Source organism: Danio aesculapii, chromosome 2 (assembly GCF_903798145.1).
Source record: "Danio aesculapii chromosome 2, fDanAes4.1, whole genome shotgun sequence".
In the NCBI taxonomy this organism is placed as follows: domain Eukaryota; kingdom Metazoa; phylum Chordata; class Actinopteri; order Cypriniformes; family Danionidae; genus Danio; species Danio aesculapii.
The window spans coordinates 46,247,160-46,273,876 of NC_079436.1; the positions used below are offsets into that span (position 1 = coordinate 46,247,160).

Below are 26,717 nucleotides of genomic sequence, written 5' to 3' on the forward strand. Positions count from 1 at the left end.
TAGCCGATGAGGGTGTTTTATGGCAGATGCAGCTGCTCACTGTGAAGTGAGCCTCTCTTAAATGAGTCCAGCACGTAGTGGGAATCTGTCTTTTTGGCCGTGAAAAGGAAGTGTTCTCCTCTGTGACCCAAACACATGGCATCACTCAACAAAATTGAATCGCAAATCCACATGGGAGGAAAGAGAAGAGGGAGACAGATGGGGCAGACGAGAAAGACAGTAAGAAAGAGAGCAGTGCTGACACATCACTTTTATCAATGGCTCTCCTCAAAGTCATTACAGTACATTACATCTCAGCACGACACAAGTCCATCTCTTTGTTGCTTTGTAAAGAAATACACAGTTGATTTACACAGTGCACTAGAAAAAAGCTGTTTCTGCTCTATCAGCCTTTTTCTCTTTTACTTACCGTTGTTCCTGCTGTTGTACTTACAGTATGTAACTGTTACTTTCCCTCATTCCTATAATGTTGTACTTCTGTTCTCAGTCTACCTAGAAAATGGTTTCCAGTGCACTGATTTTAGTTATGTCAATCTATTAAAAGTAAGAATACACTTTGATAATATGGAGACATACTGTTCAAAATCTGAACGTGGCGCCAATGTCAATATTCTCATGCTTAAGTGCATGTCTTCGGTTTCCAGTAAAGATCATAGATGGGTCAGAATGAAAATCAAGAAAGCAGTTTAATAGGAGTGGAATAATGCAATAAAAAAAACAAAAAACAAAAACAACGCACTGCTAACAAAAAGTAAAATGTAACCGCATATATAAATACAGCATATAAATTCCTATCTGACTACTTAAAGATAACACCTGCAAAATTGCATACACTACAGCACAATTGTTTTTATTAACTAAAAAAAGTTAAATCATCATACAACAATACAGCATTCATGTATACGTAGAGTTTTCCCTAGTTTTTGAAAGGTAATCTGTTTGTATTGATTTGTATTTACAATATGTATAAGTATGAAGTCAAGCCCGGAATTATTTAATCATTTTGGGCTTGACTGTATTTAAGTAAAATTGTGTAAATATGTTTCTTTGTATGAATTTAAATAGGCAAGTCAAGCAGTGCAGTGTTAGTTTCCTTAAAATGTTGTCAAAAATGGTACACAAATATTAAACAATTTCTATTTAAACTTCTTTTTGCAATCAATGCAATTAATTTGAAACTTTCAAAACATGAAACATTACATTATTATGCACTTGTGTTTAGAGATGTGGTTATTATTATCAGTATTAGTATTAGTATTAGTATTATTTATTATTAGTATTATTTATTATTATTATTATTATTATTATTATTATTATTATTATTATTCGTATTATTATCATCATTATCATTATTATTATTATAATTATTATTATTATTATCATCATCATCATCATCATTATTATTACTATTATTATCTTTATTATCATCATTATTATTATTATTATTATTATTATTATTATTATTATTATTATTATTATTATTATTATTATTATCTTTATTATCATCATCATCATTATTATTACTATTATTATTATTATCTTTATTATCATCATCATTATTATTATTATTATTATTAATATTATTATTATTATTATTATTATCAACAGGTCAAAGTTGGCCCAATGTAACCTTTGGTTTGGCCCACCATGGTGAGGGAATGATGGAGAGGTTGGGGTGATTACCTTTAACACAGAGATCGTCTTTTCTAATTTGACGTAATCTTTTTTAGCTACAAAAAAGCAAACTGAAATTAAATGTTTCAATTGAATGTTGTAAATGAATCTGCTTTTTTAATAACTTAAATACTGTCACACAACTGAGGTCAGAATTATTAGCCACCTTTGAATTTTTTATATTTTTTAAATATTTCCCAAATTATGTTTAACAGATTCAGGAAATTTTCACAGCAAGTCTGATAATATTTTTCATTCCGGAGAAAGTCTTATTTGTTTTATTTCAGCTAGAATAAAAGCAGTTTTTAATTTTTTAAACACCGATTTAAGTACAAAATGATTAGCCCCTTTAAGCAAATGTATTTTTTTCGATAGTCTACAGAACAAACTATCGTTATACAATGACTTGCCTAATGAACCTAACCAGTCTTAGTTAACCTAATTAACCTAGTTAAGCCTTATAATGTGTCTTGAAAAATATCTAGTCAAATATTATTTACTGTCATCATGGCAAAGATAAAATAAATCAGTTATTAGAAATTAGTTATTGAAACTATTATGTTTAGAAATGTGTTGAAGAAATCTTCTCTCTGTTAAACAGATATTGGGGACAAAAATAAACAGGGGCTCTAATAATTCAGGGGGGCTAATAATTCTGACTTCAACTGTATATGCAGAACACAATGAGCAAATCAAGGCAAAAACTAGTGTAATTATGTTATAAATTAGATTGTTTTGTTTTTACTGCAGTAAATTCATCATAAAATGTAAAAAAAAACTGTATTAGTTAATATAAAGCAATGTGTTCTAGTCATTTTTAAATATTATTAAATAAATTTAGAAATTACCCATAGCAACTATATTTACCTCGGGCCCGCTAGCCTCAATCAAGTTTGGTTTATGGCCCTTCATAAGAAAAAGTTTGGGCACCCCTGTCCTAAACCATGCACTTGTAGAATAGAATAGAATAGAATCACTTGATATTTTGTCCTCGTCACTTCTAAAATAATGGCTTAACCCCTGGATGAAGGAGTCTCAACAGGCAGTGTCAGTGGATTTGTTTGTCTTACTGCCTACTTTTGTATTTTTCAGTTTGTAGATTCAGACATAACATTGATGAAATCAGACCAAACACAAGCAGAACAGGCAATATTAGATGTAGCGATAGTGTCCCTGAGGCAGAAGCGCATTGCGCACTGCCCTTCAAACGGTGACAGGCACATGTCCTGCGCTGCTCTTTCTCTTGTGCAAATGAACCAGTCCAGCTGTTGGGAATCACAGTGATTAGCATCGTTACATAAGCAAAGTGATTTCTGACTGCTGTTGATTTTTGCCTGACGTCAGGCATGACCTGATCTGTTTATATGCTGGCTGGCCGGCGGCTGTTGTGTTTGTCGATGAGAAAAAGGAGAGGAAAGGACAAGATGGAGTTGAAAATGAGGTATAGAGAGTTCTATTACATGCTTTTTCTTTCTCTGATGTTGACCTGACTGCACATCATTTGATTCAGGACACTATTTAGCAAATAATGCTCAGTGTTACTTGCTCGAATCATTGTGATTAATCTTAATATTGTTTTTATATATAGGTGAAAGCACAATTATTAGGCCTCCTGTGAGAGCGTAATTCTTTCTCAGATTTTTCTTAGGTGCTGTTTAATGAAGAGACAATTTTTTCAAATTTTTAAACAATAGTTTTTCATCACTAATTTCTAAAGCAAAATTTATTTTGTGGTCGCCATGCTGATAGAACTAAATATTTTATGAGTTATATTTCAAGATACTGGTATTCAGCTTAAAGTGACATTCATTCATTCATTTTCTTTTTGGCTTAGTCCCTTTATTAATCCGGGGTTGTCACAGCGGAAAGAACCGCCAACTTATCCAGCACATGTTTTAAACAGCAGACGCCCTTCCAGCCGCAACCCATCTCTGGGAAACCTATACACACTCACTCACACTCATACACCAAGGACAGTTTAGCCTTCCCAATTCACCTGAACCGCATGTCATTGGACTATGGGGGAAACCGGAGCACCCAGAGGAAACCCACGCGAACGCAAGAACATGCAAACTCCACACAGAAATGCCAACTGACCCAGCCGAGGCTCGAACCAGCGACCTTCTTGCTGTGAGGCGACAGCACTACCTACTGCGCCACTGCGTCGCCCCTTAAAGTGACATTTAAAGGTTAATTAATATAAGTTTATTGGACAAGTGTATTATTTTTTAAATGATAATAGGCCGTTTTTTAATTCCATCCATAACTAAAAGACATAATAATTTCTACAGAAGAAAAACAACACAATAGGAAATATGTTGAAAATGTCCTCTGTTAAAGATCACTTGGGAGCATCACAGAAGAGCTAATAATTGTGGCTGTACGTAGTTATAATATATGGCTAGAATAAAAGCAGTTTTAAAAAAAAAAAAAAGGAAAATATTAAATAAATCGGTTATTAGAAATGAGTTATCAAAACTATTATGTTTAGAAATGTGTTGAAAAAAACTTCTCTCCGTTAAACAGAAATTGTGGAAAAAAAAACAGAAGGGCTAATGATTCAGGGGGCTAATAATTCTGACTTCAACTGTATGTATGTCTGTATGTCTGTATGTATGTATGTATGTATGCATGTATGTATGTATGTATGTATGTGTAGTACGTATTTTTATATACTTTATATATACCTATTAAATGTGATTTTATATACAGTCAGTATAGATTTTGAGGACACTAGCTATGTTTCCATCCACCTATTTTTCTGTGCATTTTGGACATGCGCATAAAAAACATTTAATGGAAACACCATGATGCGCATACATTTTGAAAATGTGTATAAAAATGTATTTGCATAACTGAGTAGGATAAAATTTTTATTCGATAAGAAAAGCTGCACATAAACTATAATGGAAACACTTTAACCGAACAAATTAAAAAAGGTCATGGGATTTTTGTTATAAGAGATCATGTGATAATAAAAATGTGTGTGAATGGACAAACCAGCAGGCAGAGCACATTGTAAAACATCTGAAAGGTTGTTTTGGTCATTCTAAACGCCTAACCATTTCAGTATTAGTGTTGTTATATTAATAATGACCTCCAGAATCAAGAGCGTCTGTGCTCCGCGTCTCGTGCCTTCAAACGACACCGCGCATTCATTGCATGTCAGCACAGTCTTCTGAGGCGCAAGTCATTTATTAAATAAAGAAAAGATTCACGCAGCAAATTCCATTTTTACTGTTGATATTTTGTGCCAGTTAATCCGGAAGTGACGATTTTGTTCTCTTTGACTCGTTGGATGGAAACAATGTTTTATTCACACGTCTTTTATGTGATTTTCCTGTTTTGCGCATAAATTTAATTTGCATCATTGGATGGAAACATAGCTATCAGCAGTTTATTATTTAATTTATTTATATTTGCAAGTTTATTTTTGGTATCTATTTGATCATTTTCAAGTTTTATGTTCCCTTGTCACTCAACATTATGGCAGGAGAGAATGTTTTTTTTTTACTAATGATACGTTTCATCCACAAAATATAATATACAGGTCAACATTATTTTGGAAATTAGTCTTTATTTTTGCATTAAAGGTCCCATGAAGTTTTTTTTATATGTTAGTATCAGTATTGCTAGTTTTTAAGATATCTATAAGCTAGTGTGCTCCAAAATAGTGAAAAAAATATTTTATAATTTATAGTTAATACATATTTATACTTGTCACTGCACATTAAGGAAAACTTAATAACTTGTGACTCAATGGTTAGCACAGTCACCTCACAACAAGAAGGTCACTGGTTCAAGACCTGACTGGACTAGGAGGCAATTCTGTGTAGGTTTCCTCCAGTTGGTCTGGTTTCTCCAAAAGTCCAAAGACCTGCAATATAAATATAAATGATAATTAATTGTGTTAAGTGTTTCTGTGTAAATGTACTACACTTATCTGATACTTGCATACAGACTGGTAGGTCCCAAAAAGGCCAACAAGTTTGGCTTGTAAAAGCAGAGGCCAAACACCAAGACATTTGCTTTCTAACCAAGTCAGCAAGAGTGCTACGGTGGTACCTCGAGCAAACCCCTTTGTACATATATTGTGGATACTTGTTTAATTTTATATATATATATATAAAAAACTTAATTATATAAATTTTTTTATTATATATTAATATATATTTTTTTCATCTTTATTATTCTGTTTGTTTATTTCCTTGGCACTATATATATATATTCTTCACTGTGGACTGTTTTTCACCCGCCAGCACTGTAAATAAAATACCATGCATTGGAGTGCTATCAAGTACACCATTATCTTTGTTCTCCCCACCCCCACCCCCACCACACCCCTTCTTTCCCAAACCGAGCTTTCCCCATCAGAGCGATCTGAGATCTGCTCTGTCACAAGTTGGATTGGAAAAACTAAATTGGCCTAAATTGGTTGTGCCCGTAAAGGCATCCGCCACATAAAACATATGCCAGAGTAATTGGTGGTTCATTCCACTGTGGTGACCCCTGATAAAACAGGGACAAGGCTGAAATAAAGTGAGTGTTTTCCTGTTTACACTCACAAACTTTTCCAGTCTGTGATCTGTTTGTTCAACACACGGGCACGTTTTCTTTGACACTGATCTTCATCTGATTTCTGTCCCTCAGTCATCGACATTGTGTGTAAATCAAGCCGATGGTTTGTTGACTATGAGGTCTGGCTGTGGGTGGGGATTGTGTGCATTGATATCAGTGCTGAAGGTGGACACTGTCTGGCTTTTCTAGGCTTTAGCTGAAGCAGCAGATGTGACAGTTATTGATCCTCTTCAGGGATCAGCTAATCTGAAGCCGGCTCTTTGAAGACTGCACTAATGTTGTGTTTCTGCTGTCATGTATGCTGTCTGGAATTGTTTGGGAGCCCAGGACACCTTTGTGTCTGGGTGCGTGTATCTTGTATTCCTTGCATTGTATGAGCCAAGTGTCCCCACAAGTACAGCAATACCAGTACATTTTGACCTTGTGGGGACATTTTGATGAGAATAAAAGCTCATAAATCACACAGAATGAAGTATATTGGAAAATTAAAAACACAGATTGATTACTGTGAGGGTTGGGCTTAGGGGTAAGGTTAGGGTGGGGTGATGGAATATATGTTCTGACTCTGTAAAGTATACAAATCATTACGTTTATAAGTCCCCATTAAGATAGCTATGTGTGTTTGAGAGACTGATTGGCCCAGTGTTCTCAGACCTTTTACTCTACTCTCTACTCTCTCTACTCTATAATGTCAGGTCAATTGCAATTTATTACTCGACAAATGACTTGAAGAGATTTTGAGTGGCATGTAAAGAGGATTGCTTGCAACTTAAATCAAAAATATATGTTTGGTTTTTATGTGCGTGTTTGTGTATATGTTATGTTTGCGTATGTTATCCATTTTTTTGTCAGTGCCTTCAATATGTAGATAAGTGCTTTTATTTATTTATTTATATATATTTTTTTTTGTCTAATACACGTGAGATTTTGATTATTTGCTTAGATGTTCAGGATAAGACTCAATATATGCTTCTATTTCAGCAATTTGCAAGTGGACATAGACTCCAAAGTAGCATGAAGAGTGTATTGTTGCATGTTCATGATGAATGCATTTTTGGGATTCATTTGATTGCGAGGATAGTTCGTTACCTTGCATATACAGTACAGTAGATAATGCTTTTAAGAGCTAAGATGCAATGTTATCAGGAAACCCATGCCGAGTAGTTCACAAAGACTTAGGATTGCTACTTTCATGAATGAATCAGCCATCTGAATGAAGCAGTTCAATGAATTACTCAATTAAAAGGACTTGCTGCAGATTGCACTGGTCGTTACTTATAACTATTTTTGTTATATTGGTTATTTTTATATATATTGTTGATTCAGTATCATTGCATTTTTGTAATTTCATTTATCATTTTATAATTTTATCATTTCATGTTGGTATATTTAAATTGTTTAAAAACCAAAGCTCATGACATTATAATGCAGTTGTATTTTTCCAATGTAAGTGCATTCATGCTGCATTCGAGCTTCATTAAACACGCTGTGTACAATATCTAAACAACACTTCAATTTTCTTTTAAGAATTTGTATAGGTACAGTAACAACAGAATAGTGTTTTATTATATCAATGAGCTGAAGTAACACAATTTAAGAATTGAATTTAAAAAGATTTCATGCATTTACTGAGCTAAAGATAAAATATTCATGTTATTTATACTTAGTTTGTCTACAATGTGGCAAAATTGAACCAGGCCATTGCTTCACTGTCAGAAAAGAAGCAAAAACAACCTACTAAAAAACAATAGAAGACCACATTGAGGTGTTCATGTGTGAAAGTATTTATTTTAAATCAGCGCAAAGGCGTTTTTGCTCGTAACATTTGGAGAGAAAAAGCACTGCACTTGACAATAGTGAATATTTCTAGTGCGCATGTGTTGATTTCCTGTATCAAATGAAGTCTCTGCACAAGACATTTGGACATGGGAAAAATGGTTGTGCCCAACTGAGCCTGGTTTCTCTCGAGGTTTTTAATTCTTCACTTTCGCCAATTGGTGAAGTTTTTTTCTTCACCGTTGTCACCACTGGTTTGCATGATTCGGGACCTGTGGAGCTGCACATCGAAGGATTTTCTTTTCAGTGTTTGAACTTTCAGCATTGAATATTAAACCACACTGAACTGAGCTAAACTAAACTGAAAATTAAACTGACACTGTTTCAATTTACTATAATCTTCTATGTGAAGCTGCTTTGACACAATCTACATTGTAAAAGCGCTATAGAAATGAATTGAATTAAATTGAATTGAAGTAGTTGCTATACTGTGAAAGGCAGTGCGTTGAATTGTGTATGTTTGCCAACATACAGTACCATACAAAAACAAAGTATATTTTGTGTTTTGAGGTCAGTGAACATTCTGTGGTGTGCTTCTTGAGGTTGAAACTCAGGCTTGGTCATTCTGAGAGTTTGCAGAAGTGTGTGGTGTATGGTGTTTGTGATCATACTAATGTTCTGTTCTCCAGGTGCTTGGGGTTATTTAGTCTAATTTCTCATTCCTTTTAATGAATGATGGGTGTTGTGTGGTTATTGATACACTCCAGCATCATGGGCTCTGTTTGAAAGCTGACTTGTTTCCAGTGAGCTGTTTGTTGCTTTAATTTTGTAATTTTCTCATTTCCAGCCAGCCTGCTACAGCTGCAGTGGAATAACCATGGCATTTAGATCGTTTTTTTTTTTTTCTTGATTTGCCTGTTAGTTTAAAGGCTGCTAATTACACATGTGTTGTTCAGAGACTAAAGGTTATGTTGAGGTAGTAAAATTACCATCTATGCATCCATCCATCCATCCATCCATCCAATAATTTACTGCAAAAATTAAATGGTTTATATAAACCTCCAGCTAATTTTTATAAGTTGTTTTGTAAAGAAAGGTAAGAATAGTAACTTAAAAGACCGATCTTTGTAAAATAAATGTACTAGATTGTTTTTGAAAACTGAACTTTCTTACTAAATCAAAATTAGAAACTTACATTGACGGGAGTTTACATGGGTTTCCTCCGGGTGCTCCGGTTTCCCCAAGAAGTCCAAAGACATGCGGTACAGGTGAATTGGGTAAGCTATAATTGTTCGTAGTGTATGTGTGTGTGAATGAGTGTATGGGTGTTTCCCAGTGATGGGTTGCAGCTGGAAGGGCATCCGCTGCGTGAAACATATGCTGGATAAATTGGTGGTTCATTCCGCTGTGGCAACCCCAGATTTATAAAGGCACTAAGCCAAAAAGAAAATGAATAAATGTATGAATTTACCTTGACAACGATGATTAAGAAGCAGTTGGATTGACAGTAGGGATGGTTTGATATGTTTTGTTTTGTTCCCTCTCCAAGACTTTTAATTTTGGGCATCTGACGATACAGAGTCCCAATTTGATACTTGCATTTTACCGGTGCCTGGTGCACTTTTAGGTAAATTAATGTTTTTAAAATAAAATAGTTTCAGATGCTGACAACTAAAATTTAAATTGAGGAAAAATAATCTAAACTATTCTTTACTATTTAACTAAGGAAACACACATTATTTTTCTCTTATTGTACTAGTAGTCCAGGTTGGTGCAGGATTGCAGTAAAACAAGTACAGTGTATTAAACATCAATATCAATGCCCTGTTTTGTTGAGATTTAAGCATTATGGCAATTCTAATTTACCTATATTCAAACTCCGTGTTTTAAACTGATGATTAAGGCTAAATGAATTAATATTATGTGATTTATAATGATATGGGTTAGAGTTTATTATACTGGTCATTTTATATGTGTGTGTGAGTGGTAATTTTTTATGTGACACAGCACAAAAAATATATATATATTAATGAATCAAATGAATGGTTTTTTTTAATGCCTTACCTAAGCCTGTAATAATCCAAAAGTAAGCAGCTTAGATTTTAGTATAGCTGTGTCTCATTTCAGAGGCTGCATCCTCCGAAGGACGCATTCGAAGTGCGCTGCGTCATCGCAGCGCGACGAAGGCTGTCTCATTTCAAAGAAATTTGAAGGCTCCTTCAAACGCAGCCTCAAAAGGCATCCTTTTATGTGTACATGTATGGATCAAAGAAAATATATTTCCAGTTTTTGTAACCTTGCTTTACCTTCAGATCACTTTAAAATAAGTTTTAAAATCACTGTGAAAAAAAATCATAACAAATTTTAGCACAGCTTATTAACAGCAGCTGTTTCGATTGCCTGGTGACTAGATTCATCCTCTGTAGGCTAGATCGTCTCATTTCAAAACGCTCGGTTCGGCCTGTGTGGACTTCGAAGGACTCACCTTTGAAGTCTGCATTTTTCGGAGAATGCAGCCTCTGAAATGAGACACCGCTTAAATGAACAATAACAGATTTTTTTTTTAAAGTAGTGCCATTTTTACTGTAATCTGAAGAGTTTATATGCTTAAATGAACATTTTTATTGAAAGTTTAATGCTAAATGAAACCTATATATTTTTTTTTTTTTAAATATGACACTTTTATAAATATTTTTAGCACCAATAGTTTTGTCCTCTACAGTTGTCTACTTTTGTTTTTCAAGTTGATTAACAAGGGGTTAAAATACGTTAATTGGCCTAATGCCATCATTTGAGATTGGCTTTGGACATTCCTAATTTCTACTTCCAACATGTGTGGTGGTAATGTATACCCTTTAAAATCCTGTTAATGGTCTACATTTATGCTTCAGGATCTGGGCTCTCTTTTATTAGTGACAAAAACCATTCGAGCATTCAAAAACTACTCAAAAATGCTTTAAAGTAAGTACATTTTATTTATACAGAACATTTTATCACAGCAAAGCTGGCCAAAATGCTGAACTTACACAAGTTTGGAGCAAAAATAAGAGGAATAAAACAAACTAGTGCAAAAACTTCAAAATACACACAGCAATTAAAAAGCTTGGGAGTAAAAATATGTCTTCAACCTTGTTTTCAAAAGATCAAGTTGAAGTTGCAAGGCAGATGTCCATAAATATAGTATAAAAGACTTTAGTTTGGAGCAAAAAAAGTATGTATGGGCTTTGTTGCATCAGATATGAATGATTTAGGCTTGACTGAATAATAATTTAAATATAAATAAAAGGTATGATTAGCACTGTGAACTCAAAGCAAAAATTTCGCCAGTACAAATCCCGGTTGGGCCAGTTGCTGTTTTCTGTGTGAAGTTTGCATGTTCACCCTGTGTTTGAATGGGTTTCCTCCGGGTTTCCCCACAGCCCAAAGACATTAGGTATACTGTAAGTGAATTGGGTGAAACGAAATTGGCCATAGTGTATGAGTGTGTGAATGATTGTATGGGTGTTTCCCAGTACTGGGCTGCAGCTAGAAGGGCGTCTGCTGCATAAAAAATCTGCCTGAATAATTGGTGGTTCATTCCAATGTGGTGACCCATGAGGGACTAAGCTGAAGGAAAATGAATGAATGAATTAATGAATGAATGAATAAAAGGTGTGAATAATTTTAGGCTTGACTTTACTCAGTTGATTGGTCCAGTTTGATTTTGTGATCTCTAACCCAGAATAAAACGTTCTCCAGAGCAGGTTAGCCATGTGGCACAAGTTACCATGGCAATGAAACCTGCTCAAAAACAAACCACTATCCTAAACTCGAAAACCTAGGAATTTGCTCAACCTTACCTGGGTAAAAACCCAAACAGGCTTAATGCAACAGGCCTCTGAACTGTGGATCATTCCTGATTGTTTAAGGTTGTTGTTTCTAGTTTGGGCGACTGTGTTGAGAGCAGCCGCTGTGCTGTAGAGAGTGTAATCGTTCCCCGCAGGGCATCGTGGGTGAGATTAGCACAGCTGGATTCTGGGAGTCTAATGACATCATGTTGAGATTTGGCCAGAGCTGGGTCATGATGATACAGCGTGTTACAGCCGCTCTCAGATTAAAGCCTCTCAGCAGTCAGAGATGATGAGATGACAATGAGTGTGAAGACAGAGACGCAAGCACACAACACTGACATCACAGTCCGGCCTCGAAGAAAACAGCTGAGCTCTTCTAGCTTCTTCGTGGTTTCTTTAGTCTATATGACAGGTTCAGTGAGGCTCTTTAAAGTTCTGTATATAAACGGACAGTGTTTTTGAAACAATTGTGCTTTGATACAATGATAGCTCTTTTTGAAAAGGCTTCTTTTGTCAAAATTAGCTATTAAACTAAACGATTGAGCAAATATGAACAAAAAACAAACAGCAGCTTTTAGAAATTTTTGTGTCACAGTGTAGTTGATTCATTCATTTTTTTTCGGCTTAGTCCCTCTATTAATCTGGGGTCGCCAGAGTGGAGTGAACCGTCAACTTATCCAGCATATGTTCCAGCTGCAACCCATCACTGGGAAACATCCATACACACTCATTCACACACACACACTCATACACTACGGACAATTTAGCTTACCCAATTCACCTATAGTGCATGTATTTGAACTGGAGAAAATCGGAGCACCCGGACGAAACCCATGCCAACACAGGGAGAACATGCAAACTCCACACAGATATACCAACTGACCCAGCCGAGGCTCGAACCAGCGACCTTTTCCCTGTGAGACAAACATTAACATATTATTAACATAACATATTATTATACATATTAAATACCATTTCAATATTATGTTTATTATTATTATTATTATTATTATTATTATTATTATTGTTATTATTATTATTATTATTATTATTATTATTATTATTATTATTATTATTATTATTGCTGTTTATATATTGTCATGTTAATATGGCATATAATAATAATAAATAATAATAATAGTTGTTGTTGTTGTTGTTGTTGTTGTTATTATTTTATTTATTTATTGCTACTAATAAAAGACAACATTTAAGTAAAACAATCAATAATATTTTATAATAATAATAATAAAAACAGTAATATTAACATTATTATACATATTAAATATTATTTAAATATTATGTTTATTATTATTATTAGTGCTGTTGATATATATTTTCATGCTTAAATGGCATGTAAAAGGTTTGCCCTTCCAGCTGCAACCCATCACTGGGAAATAATAATAATAATAATAATAATAATAATAATAATAATAATAATAATAATAATAATAATAATAATAATAATAATAATAATAATAATAATAATAATTGTTATTATTATTATTATTATTTTTATTTTTATTTTTATTATTTTTTTAATTATTATTATTATTATCATTATTATTATTATTATTATTATTATTATTATTATTATTATTATTATTATTATTATTATTATATAAGTTCCTTGTGTTGTTTTTGACTAATGATTTCAATGACTTAAAGTATTTTAAATATTGTAATTTATATCCATTTATATATTAATGTGCACACAATCCAATCCCAAGAATTAGGTGTTTTAAAACATTTTAAAACATTATACACTTTTACAATTATACAAAAAAAAAATCTTTAACAAAAAGGAGAGAGGGATTTTGAAAAACTGAACTTCCAATTAAAGTCAACGGGAGCTATTGTGGTTTTGTACACCCACTGACTGTAAATCTGGGAACAACCAAACCAAACAAACACATAAAGAAAGAAATTCTATGAGAACATATTTTAAAAAGGGTTGGAACAATATTTAAGGTGAATGAACTCTGGATTTTACATTTTTGGGGTCACTTGGATGGGAAACTTTTAACCTAACTGCCTTTGTCCCCTTTAAAACTGAATTTAAAGAGATAGTTCACCCAAAAATAATAATTATTATATGTCATTAACTCACCCTCCACTTGTTCCAAACATGTTTAAGGGTCTTTCTTCTATTGAACACAAAATAATAGATGTTGAAGAATGATGGAAAACAGCAGCGATTGACTTCTATTGAATTTTTGTTTTCTCAATGATCCCGGAAACTCAAACATGTTTGAAACAAGTGATTAAATCTTAATTTTTGTGTAAACAATCCGTTCAATAACAGTCTCTTCTGGTTGTGGTTGATTGAGACAGTGAGGACAGGTGATTCAGAATCAGTGTGTGGTTTATTGGTGGAGTTAAGGGTTGCGTAAGGCAAGTTTTTGGCATCTTTCACATTGTTGCCAATTACATGTTGTTCTCTCTAGCTTGGTGAAGTCAGTGTTTGTTCTTCAGTCTAACTAAAGACAGAAACACATAAGAAGAGACACAAACAGAGACGGAGAGAAAGATTTGTTTCCCGTGGGATTAAATGCCTCTGAGAAAATGAATATCTGGAGAACGTGGAGGCCGTAATCCGGATCTTTTTACAACACAGAAGCTGCTTTCTTCCCTGTTTTTCTTTTACTCATCTTTCATTCTCTATCCATCATCCTCTCTCTTTAACCTCTTACTCATCTGTTTCTCACCATCTGTCCTTCTCATCCTCCTCTTTCTGTTTTTCACTCATTTCGCCTTATTCAATGCTCCCTCTTGTTCTTTATTTAAACAATAATATAATAAAGGGAAACAGTAATATAAAGATTTTTTATTAGTATAATTAAAAATAAAATTGTAATAATTCAACTAATTGTGTTTGAAATTAAATGAACTACGATATCATGTTTTAAGCTTTAGTTGATGTGTAATGTAGCTGTGTGAACATAAACAGCCTCTCTGAATGAAAGACGCTCAATGCAAGTTCAATGCAAAGGGTTTTTACAGAGTTAGCTTAGCAAAGCCTACAATTAACTAATTTTGGAGACTACAAATACTTCCAGGCCTGTGAGATCACAAACGTACTTTAACCGCGCACACACACTGCGCAGCTAAGGGGCGTGGCCAGAGGCTCTGTAATGTTATAGCAGAGAAAGCTGAAATGCTGTCCAAACACGGCTATTTCCACAGAGCTTCTTCTGTTTCTGTATTTGGGCTTCCAAAGGACATGACACAAAGAGAGAAGTGCTTACAGATCAATGTTAATTATGTTCCAGAGAATTATAAAATACATAGCAAGCATGATTTGACAAAACACATCTCTCCCAGTTCAGTGCTGGATTCGGTTAAAATCTCCTCAAAGAAGGAGCAGCTCCAACAAGCAGAAGCTGTAGCCTATGAGTTATTATTTGTTAAAATTAACTATTGAAGCAGATTCTCCTTCTGCATCAAATTCAGTTTTTTACTGTTGATATTTGGTGCCAGTTAATCAGGAAGTGAAGATTTTGTTCGCTTTGACTTGTTGGATGGAAACACTGCTTTATTCGCACATCTTTCATGCGATTAATCCAGTTTTGCGCATAAAGTTCATTCACATTTTTGGATGGAAATATAGCTAATGATTTAAAACACAGGCAAGGAAACTCTCAAGTGCTTTTAGAGAAAGAAAACCAAGCTGTGGAATGGCCCAACCAATCACCTGATTTGAAAATAAATTAATTTATCACAAGATATTTATTTAAATGTATTATACAGATTTATTTTCTCCATGTATTGAACACTAGTTAATAATATTAAATTAATTTATGTTAATAGAAAAAAATCTTTTAAATAAATATATTAAATTATATATGAAATTGGAAAATTGGAACTGTGTTAATAAATATCAATTGTACATAAAAGTGTATAAATAAATACATTTAATAAAATGAATTGGTAACGCTTTGGTTTAGGTCACAATTCACAGTATTAACAAATCATCAACTAACACTGCTAGCTTAATAAACTACTAATTAGCTGTTTATTTATAGGTAATAAGGTAGTAGTTGGGTTTAAGGTTTGGGTTTGGGCTTAGGGAAGCAAAATGAATAGTTTATATATTAATAAAAGGCAGGTAATAATCCAGTAGTTAATAGCATGAACTGTGACCTAAACTGAAGTGGTCAATTCATTGGTAACAACATTAAATGTATTAAATAATATTTAAATGTAATAAATATAATTTCAATCACTTGTCATTATATTACATTGAATAAAAAAAATGACAAAAATGATTTAAAAAAAACTGTATTAAATTTAGAAAGTAAGATTAAATCTCTCTCTCATCATCGTCTCTGTCTCCTTCACATCTCATTTAGCAGCTTAAAATGATCCGTGTACAGTAATTTAGATAAAATGTTCATGCAAATGACCTTCTTACCCTGTAAAATGCACTGCAGCTACAGTACAGTATGTGTGTGTGTGTGTGTGTGGTTGTATATTTGTGTTTTATATGTATATTATGTCCTCCTTTTAAGCAAATACAGAATTCATGACGTGTTTATCAAACATCGCTCAATTCTGAGGAAATAAAATAATTTGTGTTTCTGTGTGTGTTTTGCAATGCATTCGCTCATTTACATATCTTTTCTGTTTGGTGCACTAAAAGATTGTTTAACAAAAAAAAATATGTATTTTCCCATTGACGCATAACCTGAGCAGACAAGACAACTGATAATACAAACTAAACCAGAGTCTCATATCTTTAAAGGTGTAATGGCCATTTGTCCATGCAAAATCACAATGCAAAAATTCCCGTTTTGTTATGACATTTTGTCCACACAAACCCAGACGTGCACACAGAAACAGACACCTTGTCATTTAGCAGGAGCAGATTCAGTCTGGCAGCCGGTAAAGTGTGTTTGTGTGTCATGTACGTTCAGATTAAGCTGCCAGAGAAACATCAGCTCCATCTCTGACAGCCTGTAATTCTGAACTGAGCCTGTCCAGACAAGCCTGTGTGTGTGAGTTTGTGGAATTTTGTTAGGGCTGCACGATACTGGGAAAATATGGGATATATATTGTTGTTGAGTGATATTACTTACGACTTAACTAACTTAATAAAACTATTTTATCAGCAATTAATAAAAATAATTTGTGTGTTAATCATACTAAAATTAACAGGTAATTATTTAATATACATGATATGTATCTGAGCTATTGAAATCTAAACATTAATACTCTAAAGAACCACAAATGCCTGAATCCTCAGCAGAAATTCTGATTCTTATTGGCTGGCAGACAATGGTCAAACACAGGAGCAAACTGTATCATACAAAGAAGTCCAAAAGAGTAGTCAGGGCAAAGCCAAATAGATCAGTCCGGGCGGCTAACAGCATAAACAATAAAAAAGTGAGGATCAAGAAACATGGCATGGGAAAAAACAAGACAAGATACACGCTTTGGAAAATTGAAAGGTTAACAAGACTCAATGTGTGTAAAAATTAGAGGTGTCTTGATAGTCCAAGTAATTAATCAGTGATGAGCTTCAGCTGTGTGTCTGAGTCATCAGGGAACACCGGAACAGGTGTGTGTGAGGTGAATGACAGGATTTGCAGTCAATTTGGTGGCAGATTTGTAGTTCTCCAGCGACCCCGCAGTAGCTAGATCGCTGATGACTGTAACATCTAGGTTCACCTGATGGCACATAATGGAGAAGTAGGGATAAAGACAGTAAAGGCTCCATCTGATTGGTCAGATTTGGAAAAACAACCTATGCATGTACTGTAGCACACAAATGCTTGGCACATACAATAAAACTAATTTAACTGATTGCACTTTGCCGTGATATGGACATTGCATATACGTTTTATCTTGATAACAATTCTTTTTCGATATATATTGTGCAGCCCTGACTTTTGTTCTGAAATAAAAGCAAGTGTTTCACTCTCCAAGGCTAAGTATGAGCTGTTATTACTCTCACTTGAAGGCCCAGTGAAGTGGCTTGGAAAATGCTGCATTATTTAACCTGTTGATGAAATTAAATTAAAACAGGAAGGCAAGTAAACAGCAATATTCATTTTACAGTTTGTCCAGAGCTGTTGAGCTTAGTAAAGCCATTTATGACAGTCTAATAATAATAAACATTTCTCTGCTTAAAGGATTATTAATTGATATCAATTCTGATATTATTAAAAACAAACAAAAAAAAACCTTATTAGTTTTTGCAAATTTAAGTGGATTGAACTTAAAACAACAGCAAACATCATTTTTTGAGTATGTGAGCCATAAGAAATGTAAAAATAATTTTGTTCCAAGTCCATTCTTGGTTTAATTTTGGAGATCACTGCTTGAAGGTTTATCCAAATCATCCTGACCTGTATTTATGTTGAATGTACGTTGGTGCCTAAGGGTGTTTTCACTCCTGCTGTATTTAGTTCGGTTGAATCGCACTAGAGTTCGTTTTCCCTTTTGGTGCAGTTAGTTTGGGCAGGTGTGAATGTAGCAATCTCACTCAAGTGCGCACCAAAAGTGGACCAAAAAAGCATACCGAGACCTCCTTGAAGAGGTTATAAACGAACCCTGGAACAGTTCATTTGTGGTGAGAACATGATCCGAAGTAAAAAAGAACCATCCGCAAAAAGTACTGCACCTTTTTGGACTGATCCAGCTGCCGTAGTCTGATGCGCTGTCCTATCTTATGGGGTGTAGAGGAAAATATTTGTTGACAGCACTTTACCAACAATTATAAACACAGAGAGAGGGGGAGGGAAAACATTAGCTGATGGGTCATTGTTAATATTTCCGGAAGATGACCATGTCGCAGTTTAGCTAAATAAATTCACGCCTCCTCCTGAAGTGACTTGCGGTGTGCCTTGTGATTCGAATTGTTTTCCAGCCGCAGCCACACTTCATTCTCAAAATGTATAGTTTGTCTAATGGGACGTATACAAACTGTATAGTATACTATTACTAGGGATACTATCAGCCAGCGCAGTCGTCCCTCCATAGTAAAAAGCGACATTTTGTGTCTGGCGGTTTGTTTACTTGAGGGAGTTCCATTGACATTTTCCCGTACATTAATTCTGACCAATCGAAAAGCAGTTTAGGAAATACGTTCAATAACTTCTGGCCAATGAGTGATGTGGATCACATGACTGCATTTTGGTTCTTTTCACCTGGTTTGGACCAAAACAATTAGTGTGGTGGGAGAAGGACCCAAAAATGGCAGAAAAATGCTACAATGTATCATTTGTTGCCCTTGGTCAGGACCAAATGAACCAAACCACAGATGTGAAAGCTGCCTAAAAGGAGTCAAAGTTTAACCTGGTGCTGCAAAATTGATGTTGATATATATATAATTTTTTTTTTAAGTATTAACTGTTATTTTTTGCTATTTTTTGTTAGTTATGGATAAAATGTTAATTCTTATATTGCATGTAAATTCATTTGATAGCATTCCCTTAATTAGTATAATAAAAAATCTTCAGCAATATGTTAATATGGGCGTCCATGTATTGATCAAATATTTTAGTGCTACAGTATGGAGTATTGATTACTTTCCCCCACTCCTACTAACCACCTCACGCCACATACAGTAGCAACATGCTGAAAACATCTCAGAACACCTCAGTAAAAGCATTCTGGTATTTTGCAAGTAGGTAAACATCCCTTCCAATGTCAGAAAAGGAAAAAGAGCAGTTCATTTTAAAAGATATTTTAAGCATTGCTTATGTGTTTGACCTTGTTTGAGTGATTGCTCTCGCTGTTGAAGCGCCCTCCAGAAATTCCCAGCTCATTTTGAACAGTTGCGCCTCCAGGACGTGTTCTTTATGCAACCTTTGCCTTTTCTCTGACAGATGACTTAAAGAGCCTGACTCACGTGTGTGAGGTCATTTGGTTTTAATGAGCTGTTCGGCTTCTGCAAGGAGGTTAAAATATTGATGTGTCTTCTGCACACTCTGAACTTTAGCTTTATGTTTTGGGTGGTTCGGTTATGAACATGAGTCAATATTCAACAGTCTGGAACTTTTAATGATGCTACTCATGATAAGTTATTTGAACATTAACGTCTTGAAACTTTTCATACTTAATGTTTGTTTACAGACATTAAGTTTACACTTTAGGGATTTTGAGTTGCTGATTTTGTGTTTTGGATATTTAATATTGATTCCTGAAGTCTGTTTGTTATTTAATCCACTAGTACATTAAGGATTTGCTGAAGTGTGACAGAATGAAATAGCTTTTCTTTGATATCTGACTTTAAATCCCACAGACGCTGAAGGTTTAGTTAGCCACTAGTTGCTCCAAACACTGTATGTTTGTTTACAGTAAGTAGCCTGACTTACAGTAGCAACTTTGACTCATATGAGGCTGTAATTCACTAGATGAGGCAGTCATTGAAACCTGTTCGAAAACAGTAATTATTATGCAATTCTGTGACATAGAAAATGACACACTGTACTTTTAAGCTGAAGTCAGAAGGTGAACTGGCAATCACAGACTTTGTGAAACTTTCCAAATTACAGCAAAATGTCTATTTGGAACAATCCTGACCTTCCCATCAGCTCTTGATAATGAACACCTGCGCTTTAATTTCTATTTGCATCATCGTTTTGTATGTTTTGTATAATTTAGTGGTATGGGCATAAACTCTTTCGGTGTTCGCCAGTGCTTGTGTGCGTTATTTTTCCATCCATGTTCCTGTATTGATTGGCTGCTTTGGAAATGTTATATGGAAAAGGGAGGAAGAGATCTTCTCAAAGATCCCATGGCACATGATCTGACATGCACTTTGTGTTTTTGGCACAACACAAAGCAGGCCGAAAGATTTGAATTAAAAATGAACCTTTCATCCATTCACTCAGCCAGCTCTTTATGATGAGAGAAAGAGGGAAGGATAAAGAGAAAAAAGTTGGACAATGCATGCTTTGTACGCCTCTGCGGCGGAGGGTAAAGGGTAAAATGATGTAAGTGTGGTCACTTCTGAAATATTCCAACCAGCAAACTTTATGCAAACACACATGTGCAGTCATACTAATGCTTTTTAGCTAATATTTGACAACTGTCCAAAACTGAGACTGGTTTTCAAATCCTCAGCCAATCAGGAAAAGCTTTCAAGAACTAAAAGCCCACATGTCAGATTTTCATCTTATGTTCACAGAAGAACCTTTATATTGAGTTGTGGGTAGTTAGATTGACACACCAGTCCAGCCTATTTTGTATAGAAAGCTGTGGCTACTTTTCTACCTACTCAAGTCTTTCAGTAGTGACTGAAGCTTTATAGTAGTAAAAATCAATTCTAATTTCAATTAACAATGAAGGCTGTTGGATATCAGAAGTTATTTTGCCATTTTGTCTCTTTAGTGCAGCTTCATTTAAAGGGGCAGTTCATTCAAAATCTAAATCCAATTATGTGATTTATTTATTTTTTTAATTTTGCTTCTAGAACATCAATGTGTGTGTGTGTGTGTGTGTGTGTGTGTGTGTGTGTGTGTGTGTGTGTGTGTGTGTATACCATAAGTACAAGTGGCTATCAGCTCTTTAAGAGGAAAAAGAAAAAGGAAAAACACACAGGCAAAACAAAATGAATGCCCCTTGGGGCTGTATGACACCACCGCCGGCTTCTGTTCCTTTTTGCGCTACCAGCTGACTGCTTATCTCCGTGTAGACTGCTTACCAGTTTGCTCAGTAGCTCACCATGTACTTTGGCAGATTTAAGATGCAGAGAGGAGATGACCGCGACAACAGGGTTCAAGTCCGACAAAGAACGGTTCCAAAAAGCAGGTAAAACAAAAACCAAAGGCAAAAAATTAAATAAACGAGTAAATAACATGGTGAAAATGTGGTAAGATCTAAAAAGATGGTAAAAATCAGGCGGCAGCATGGGCTTTTCTTTTTCTGGATTGCCTTTGAAAGCACTGTTGGTTGGGTTTAGGGAAGGGGCTGAGTTGTGGAATTAGTTGGTCAGTCAATCAGTCAGTTGACAGCGGTCTCTGGTGGATTTACGCGAGAAGATATGGGTTTGAGTCCAGTAAAGAACAATTCTAGAGCAGGTAAAACAAAAACAAAAGGCAACTAAATTGTAAATAACAGGGTTAGAACGTGGTAAAATCTGAAAACATGGTAAAAATCAGCCGAGTGCTTATCTTTTTCTGGATTGCTTTTTAAGACACTGACGGTTGGGTTTAGGAAAGTGGGTGGGCGGGTCAATCAAGGCTTTTGAAAACGTTATTGGTTGGGTTTAGGGAAGGAGGAGGGTGGGTCGGTCGATTGGTCAGTAAGTCAGTTGACAGGAGCCTCTGGTGGATTTACATGAGAACAGCAGGCACGAATGGAACTTGTGAGAAGAATTTGAGATCTGAAAAAGCATACACAGTGGCCTCTGGTGGATTTGCTAAAACAAAAACCGCAAAAAAAACGTACCTCCTGGGACGTATTTGGCGCTCTCCAGAAATGTATATAGGGGTACGTAATCAGAATGAGCCTGGGTTGAGAGTAAAGTTATCCATGATGATGAATAAGCTTAAACTAAGTGTTGTTGAAGAAAAAAAATCACCTTGCCTGAGGAGGAGTAGAGGATCGAGCGGAAAAGTGGTATATTTGGATTTCTGGAGCAGACAAAGTTTCTCTTCAGTAGCTGGCAGAGAGAAAGTTGAGTGTGGAGGCACCAGAAGAGCAGAATAGATAAGATTACAGCCTGAATTATTTACAAGCAATTGTTGGTGAATATTTTAAACTGGAAAAAGGTCATAAAAATATCGCAGAGTGGCAAAATACACGTACTTGATGTGAAAGAATCAGGCAACCATAAAATATTACTTTGAGAGAACCTGTATTCTGTTGAAAAAAGGATTTGCAGACTTGTGATTTAACAAATGTTTCACCATCGTGAAATTAGAGGCCTGGCATTTCAGAAATGTTGCTGGAATTGGTTAAGAGCAGGAATTTCTGTTTCCAACAAGATGCAATCCCTAGAAAATTTGTGGCCATAGGGAAGGAGAGAAAGACAGAGATAGAAAGCTAAAAATGGGAGCCGGAACAAAAGATCAGTACCTGAACACTGAAGTAGGAATGTGGCTTATAAAGCGAAAGTGGGATAAAAAGAGATACACAGGGAGAGACGGCGAGAGAGATGGGCATTCATGCCTTTCAACCTTCTGTTGATGAAAAGCTTCCTTTCAGCGTGACTGTGAAAGAGGGATTAGGGAGAAGTGGATGGTGAGAAAGAACAGTGCATTCCACTAAACGCCGCTCCCATTCATCCGTCAAAACGCCTTAATTCACTCTTTTTCGTCTCTCACTACTTCGTCTTTACACTACGTGTAAAAAAAAAAAAATTACGAAAGCTGATATTGAACATGTCGCCAGTCCTTGCCCTCCTTACCTCTTTCAGATAGCTTCAGGCTCTGTGTAGCTCTGTTTACATCAATGGTGCTATGTGTTAAATCCACAGTAAATGGAGGATTAGCTCTGGAGGTAAAGTAATGGAATCCACCATAAATACACTTGAGGTCAATAAAAACGTTTATGAAGAAATGAATGACTTCATTTATAATAACTGTACACACTATGAATTATTTATTAATCATTAGCAAATAGTTAAATCATTATTTGTTAAGCATTAACTGTACATTTATAGATGTTAGTAAGCAGTTTATAAATACATCTACAAAATGCTGTATTCTTGACTTATAAGCACATGTATGATGTGCTTAATGATTGTGTTTTTAAACTTTGTTAATGAAGTATTGTATTATTTACAAACCAGTTATTTAAGAATAGTCAGTGTTTTTTTTAAGATCATTCAGAATGCGCAAGTAAATTATTAATAAACTATTCAAATTAACATTTATAATTCTTATTATTCAGGCATATAATAATAGTTACTTAGTATGTTAATTAATGCTTTATTAACTCAACTTCATTCAGTTTTGTGACTTAATCTAAATTGAGGACTATTAATGCTTTGTAAATCCCTCATAAATGCCAAGACATTACACATATACACTACCTGACTAAAGAATTGTCTACTATCCAAGTTTTAGGAACAACAAATAATAGCTTGACTTGTAGTTGATCATTTAGTATCAGAGGTGGCTTATATGAAATCAAAGGCCTCTAGATTAATCTTATTTTATCAAAATACAATATGATTATACCTTGAATTTTAATTATTTATCCCTCATCTTACCCTAGACATGCTCAATAATGTTCATATCGGGTGAATGGGCTGGCCAATCCTGAAGCACCTTGACCTTCTTTGTTTGTGGTTTGTAATGTAATGGGCAGCACAAATGTCTTGATACCTCAGGCTCTTGATGTTGCCATCCACTCTGCAGATGTCTCGCACACCCACATACTGAATGTAACCCCAAACCATGATTTTTCCTTCAGCAAACTTGACCGATTTCCATGAGAGTCTTGAGTCCATGCGGATTCCAATAGGTCTTCTGCAATATTTGGGATGATTGGGATGCAGTTCAGATGATTCATCAGAAAAATCGACCTTCTGCCACATTTCCAAATGAACAACTAGAAGTCAAGTTATTACATGTTGCTCTTACAACTGGGATCGACAACAAGACTTTTGTCAGTTAGTGTACAACAGTAGATTGCAGAAGTAATAGTAATGATTGCCTTAGATAACAATTGCAGATCTGAGGCTGCTAATGCTCCAGCCATCTAATATCACTCTCCTGAGAATTTTTAGAAAGGCTATGTTAATCAATATCAGCCTCATTTCCTTTTAATGAACTCATCTTACCTTCTAGATAATCTCAGAGTGGTGGCTCCTCTTTAATTGTTTTAGGCAAATAAACAAATGTGAGCCTACAGCAGTCTGAAAGCGTGAATCATAGATGAACCCTAACATCACCATCACCTTACTGACCTCCTGATGCTCCAGTGTATGTCAAAAATGTGCGGTTTAGAATTCTTGGAAAAGTGCTAGCAGTCTGCACAAGCTTTAATTTGACACTCGCAATTTATTTATTTAGCATTTGGGATTTAAAGCCAATATGGTATTTTAATGGTTTATAATTATAAAAATAATAAAAAAACAAACATTAATATAACTTTAAAAAATTGCCTTCTTCAGTAGATTTACATTGCTTCAAGATCAACAAGAAGTCATTTTCTCATAAAATATGTTGTAGCATCAGCTCTATTCTTAAAGTATCTGAAACAGTTTGTTCAAGGATTAATTTCTTCAATAACCCCGCCTTCCTGAGAGTTTGCTCTTCTCTGATTGGTAATTTGGCTTAATCTGTTGTGTCTGAAACAAAAGTTCAGTTCAGTGCTTGCAGTCACAATAATCAGAACTGGGCATGATGACATTTCACATAAATTCAACCCAGGCCCATTGGAAATATATACGTCAGTCTGCATTTTTGTGAAATTTTAGTCTACATTTAGTGGTTAAAAGATTTAAACATACATTTGACTACAGTTTCTAGGTAAAATGTAGGCTACAAGGCAGTATAATGGGTTTAATTCCATTTACAGCAATGAATATTTCCATGCAGCTTTTTGCACAGTGCCAAATGAATACCACAAATTAATAGTGTCTATGATTTATTATCAAATACGTTTGCCTCAAATATCTATCGCCATATGGACAACTTTTCTGTCATTGTCAGTTAGCTAGGTAGGTCACTTTGTACAGTGTTGTAATTGTGAAGCAGAGGTTTGACTCTTTGTAAAGCGGGTTTGACTCTTGTGAAGCACGGATCCATAAAAGAGATGAAAGCGATGTAAAATCAAGGAAAACCAAGTGGCTTTATTTTAAGGTACATAAGGTACAGATTATTAATTTTGACTTTTAGCACAAACTACTAATTTAAATAATTAAGATGGTTAGGTTAAGGTATAATGCATGTAGAAAATATTATGCAGAATATGTACTTTAAGTACAAGTAAACAACCGATATAATAACCAGGTAATATATAGGGCCAAACAGAATTTGCTGACATTTTTTGCTATTTCTTTGCAGAATTTTGTTAAACATTCTTGTTTAAAAAAAATAATACGTTTTTAACTTGTATTTAATTTTTACAATGAAAATCGCATTAGATTCACTTATTTGGTAAACAAAGCAAGTCTCCCATAATGACCTTATTCTTCAATGCGGAAGTGTGCTCATTTTTGCGATTTGTTTTAGAACTTCTGACTCAGCTGCCTATGGGAGAAATGACTAGGAATAATAAACGGCAGAAAATGGTCAAACTACTTGCTCTACACGCAAGTGTTTTCATGACTATACAGACAAAATAGAATAATATAATAAGAAAACATCAGTTTGCAACATCAAGCAGCAAAACGAGCTGTTTTTAACGTCAAAAAATTAATGGAAGTAAATAAGACCGGAAGTCTCGAGCCAAAAAGATTCTAATGGCTGCGCCCGCTCGTACGCGGAGAATAGGGTAAATAACATATCAACTAAAAGACAGTATAAATTACTTAACAAACTGTATCGTACACTCTAAAAAACGTTGGGTTATTTATTTAACCCAATGGTTGAGTTAAAAATATTTGGTGCTTTGTTGGGTTATTTTAAACCTTTTATTGGGTTATTTATTTAATAACTCAACCAGTTGGGTTACAATTTTGAAATTTCAACAGTCAACTGATTGATCTGACACAGAACCGCTGTATTAATATGCGTACGTGATGTTGCTCTTGCGTTATAAAGTTTATGCAAGCTCTAATGCAGTAATATTGTTATTTTTTTAATCAAATTGCCTCCTCGTGTCGTGTTTTTTTTATATCTGTTTCACTTGGACTCGTAATTATTGATGATACAAGCGTGCGCGCTTCATAGCCGATCTATATGCGGATAAAACGCTTTCTCTACCTCCGTGTTCATCTCTACACTACTTTTGAAGGAA

General features: G+C 34.7%; 1 protein-coding gene across 1 annotated transcript in view; it reads left to right on the forward strand.

Moving 5' to 3' along the window:
* Nucleotides 1-26,717, forward strand: part of gpc1b (glypican 1b) — a 172,770-nt gene that overhangs the window by 29,483 nt on the left and 116,570 nt on the right. The gene's annotated exons all lie outside the window — the stretch shown is intronic.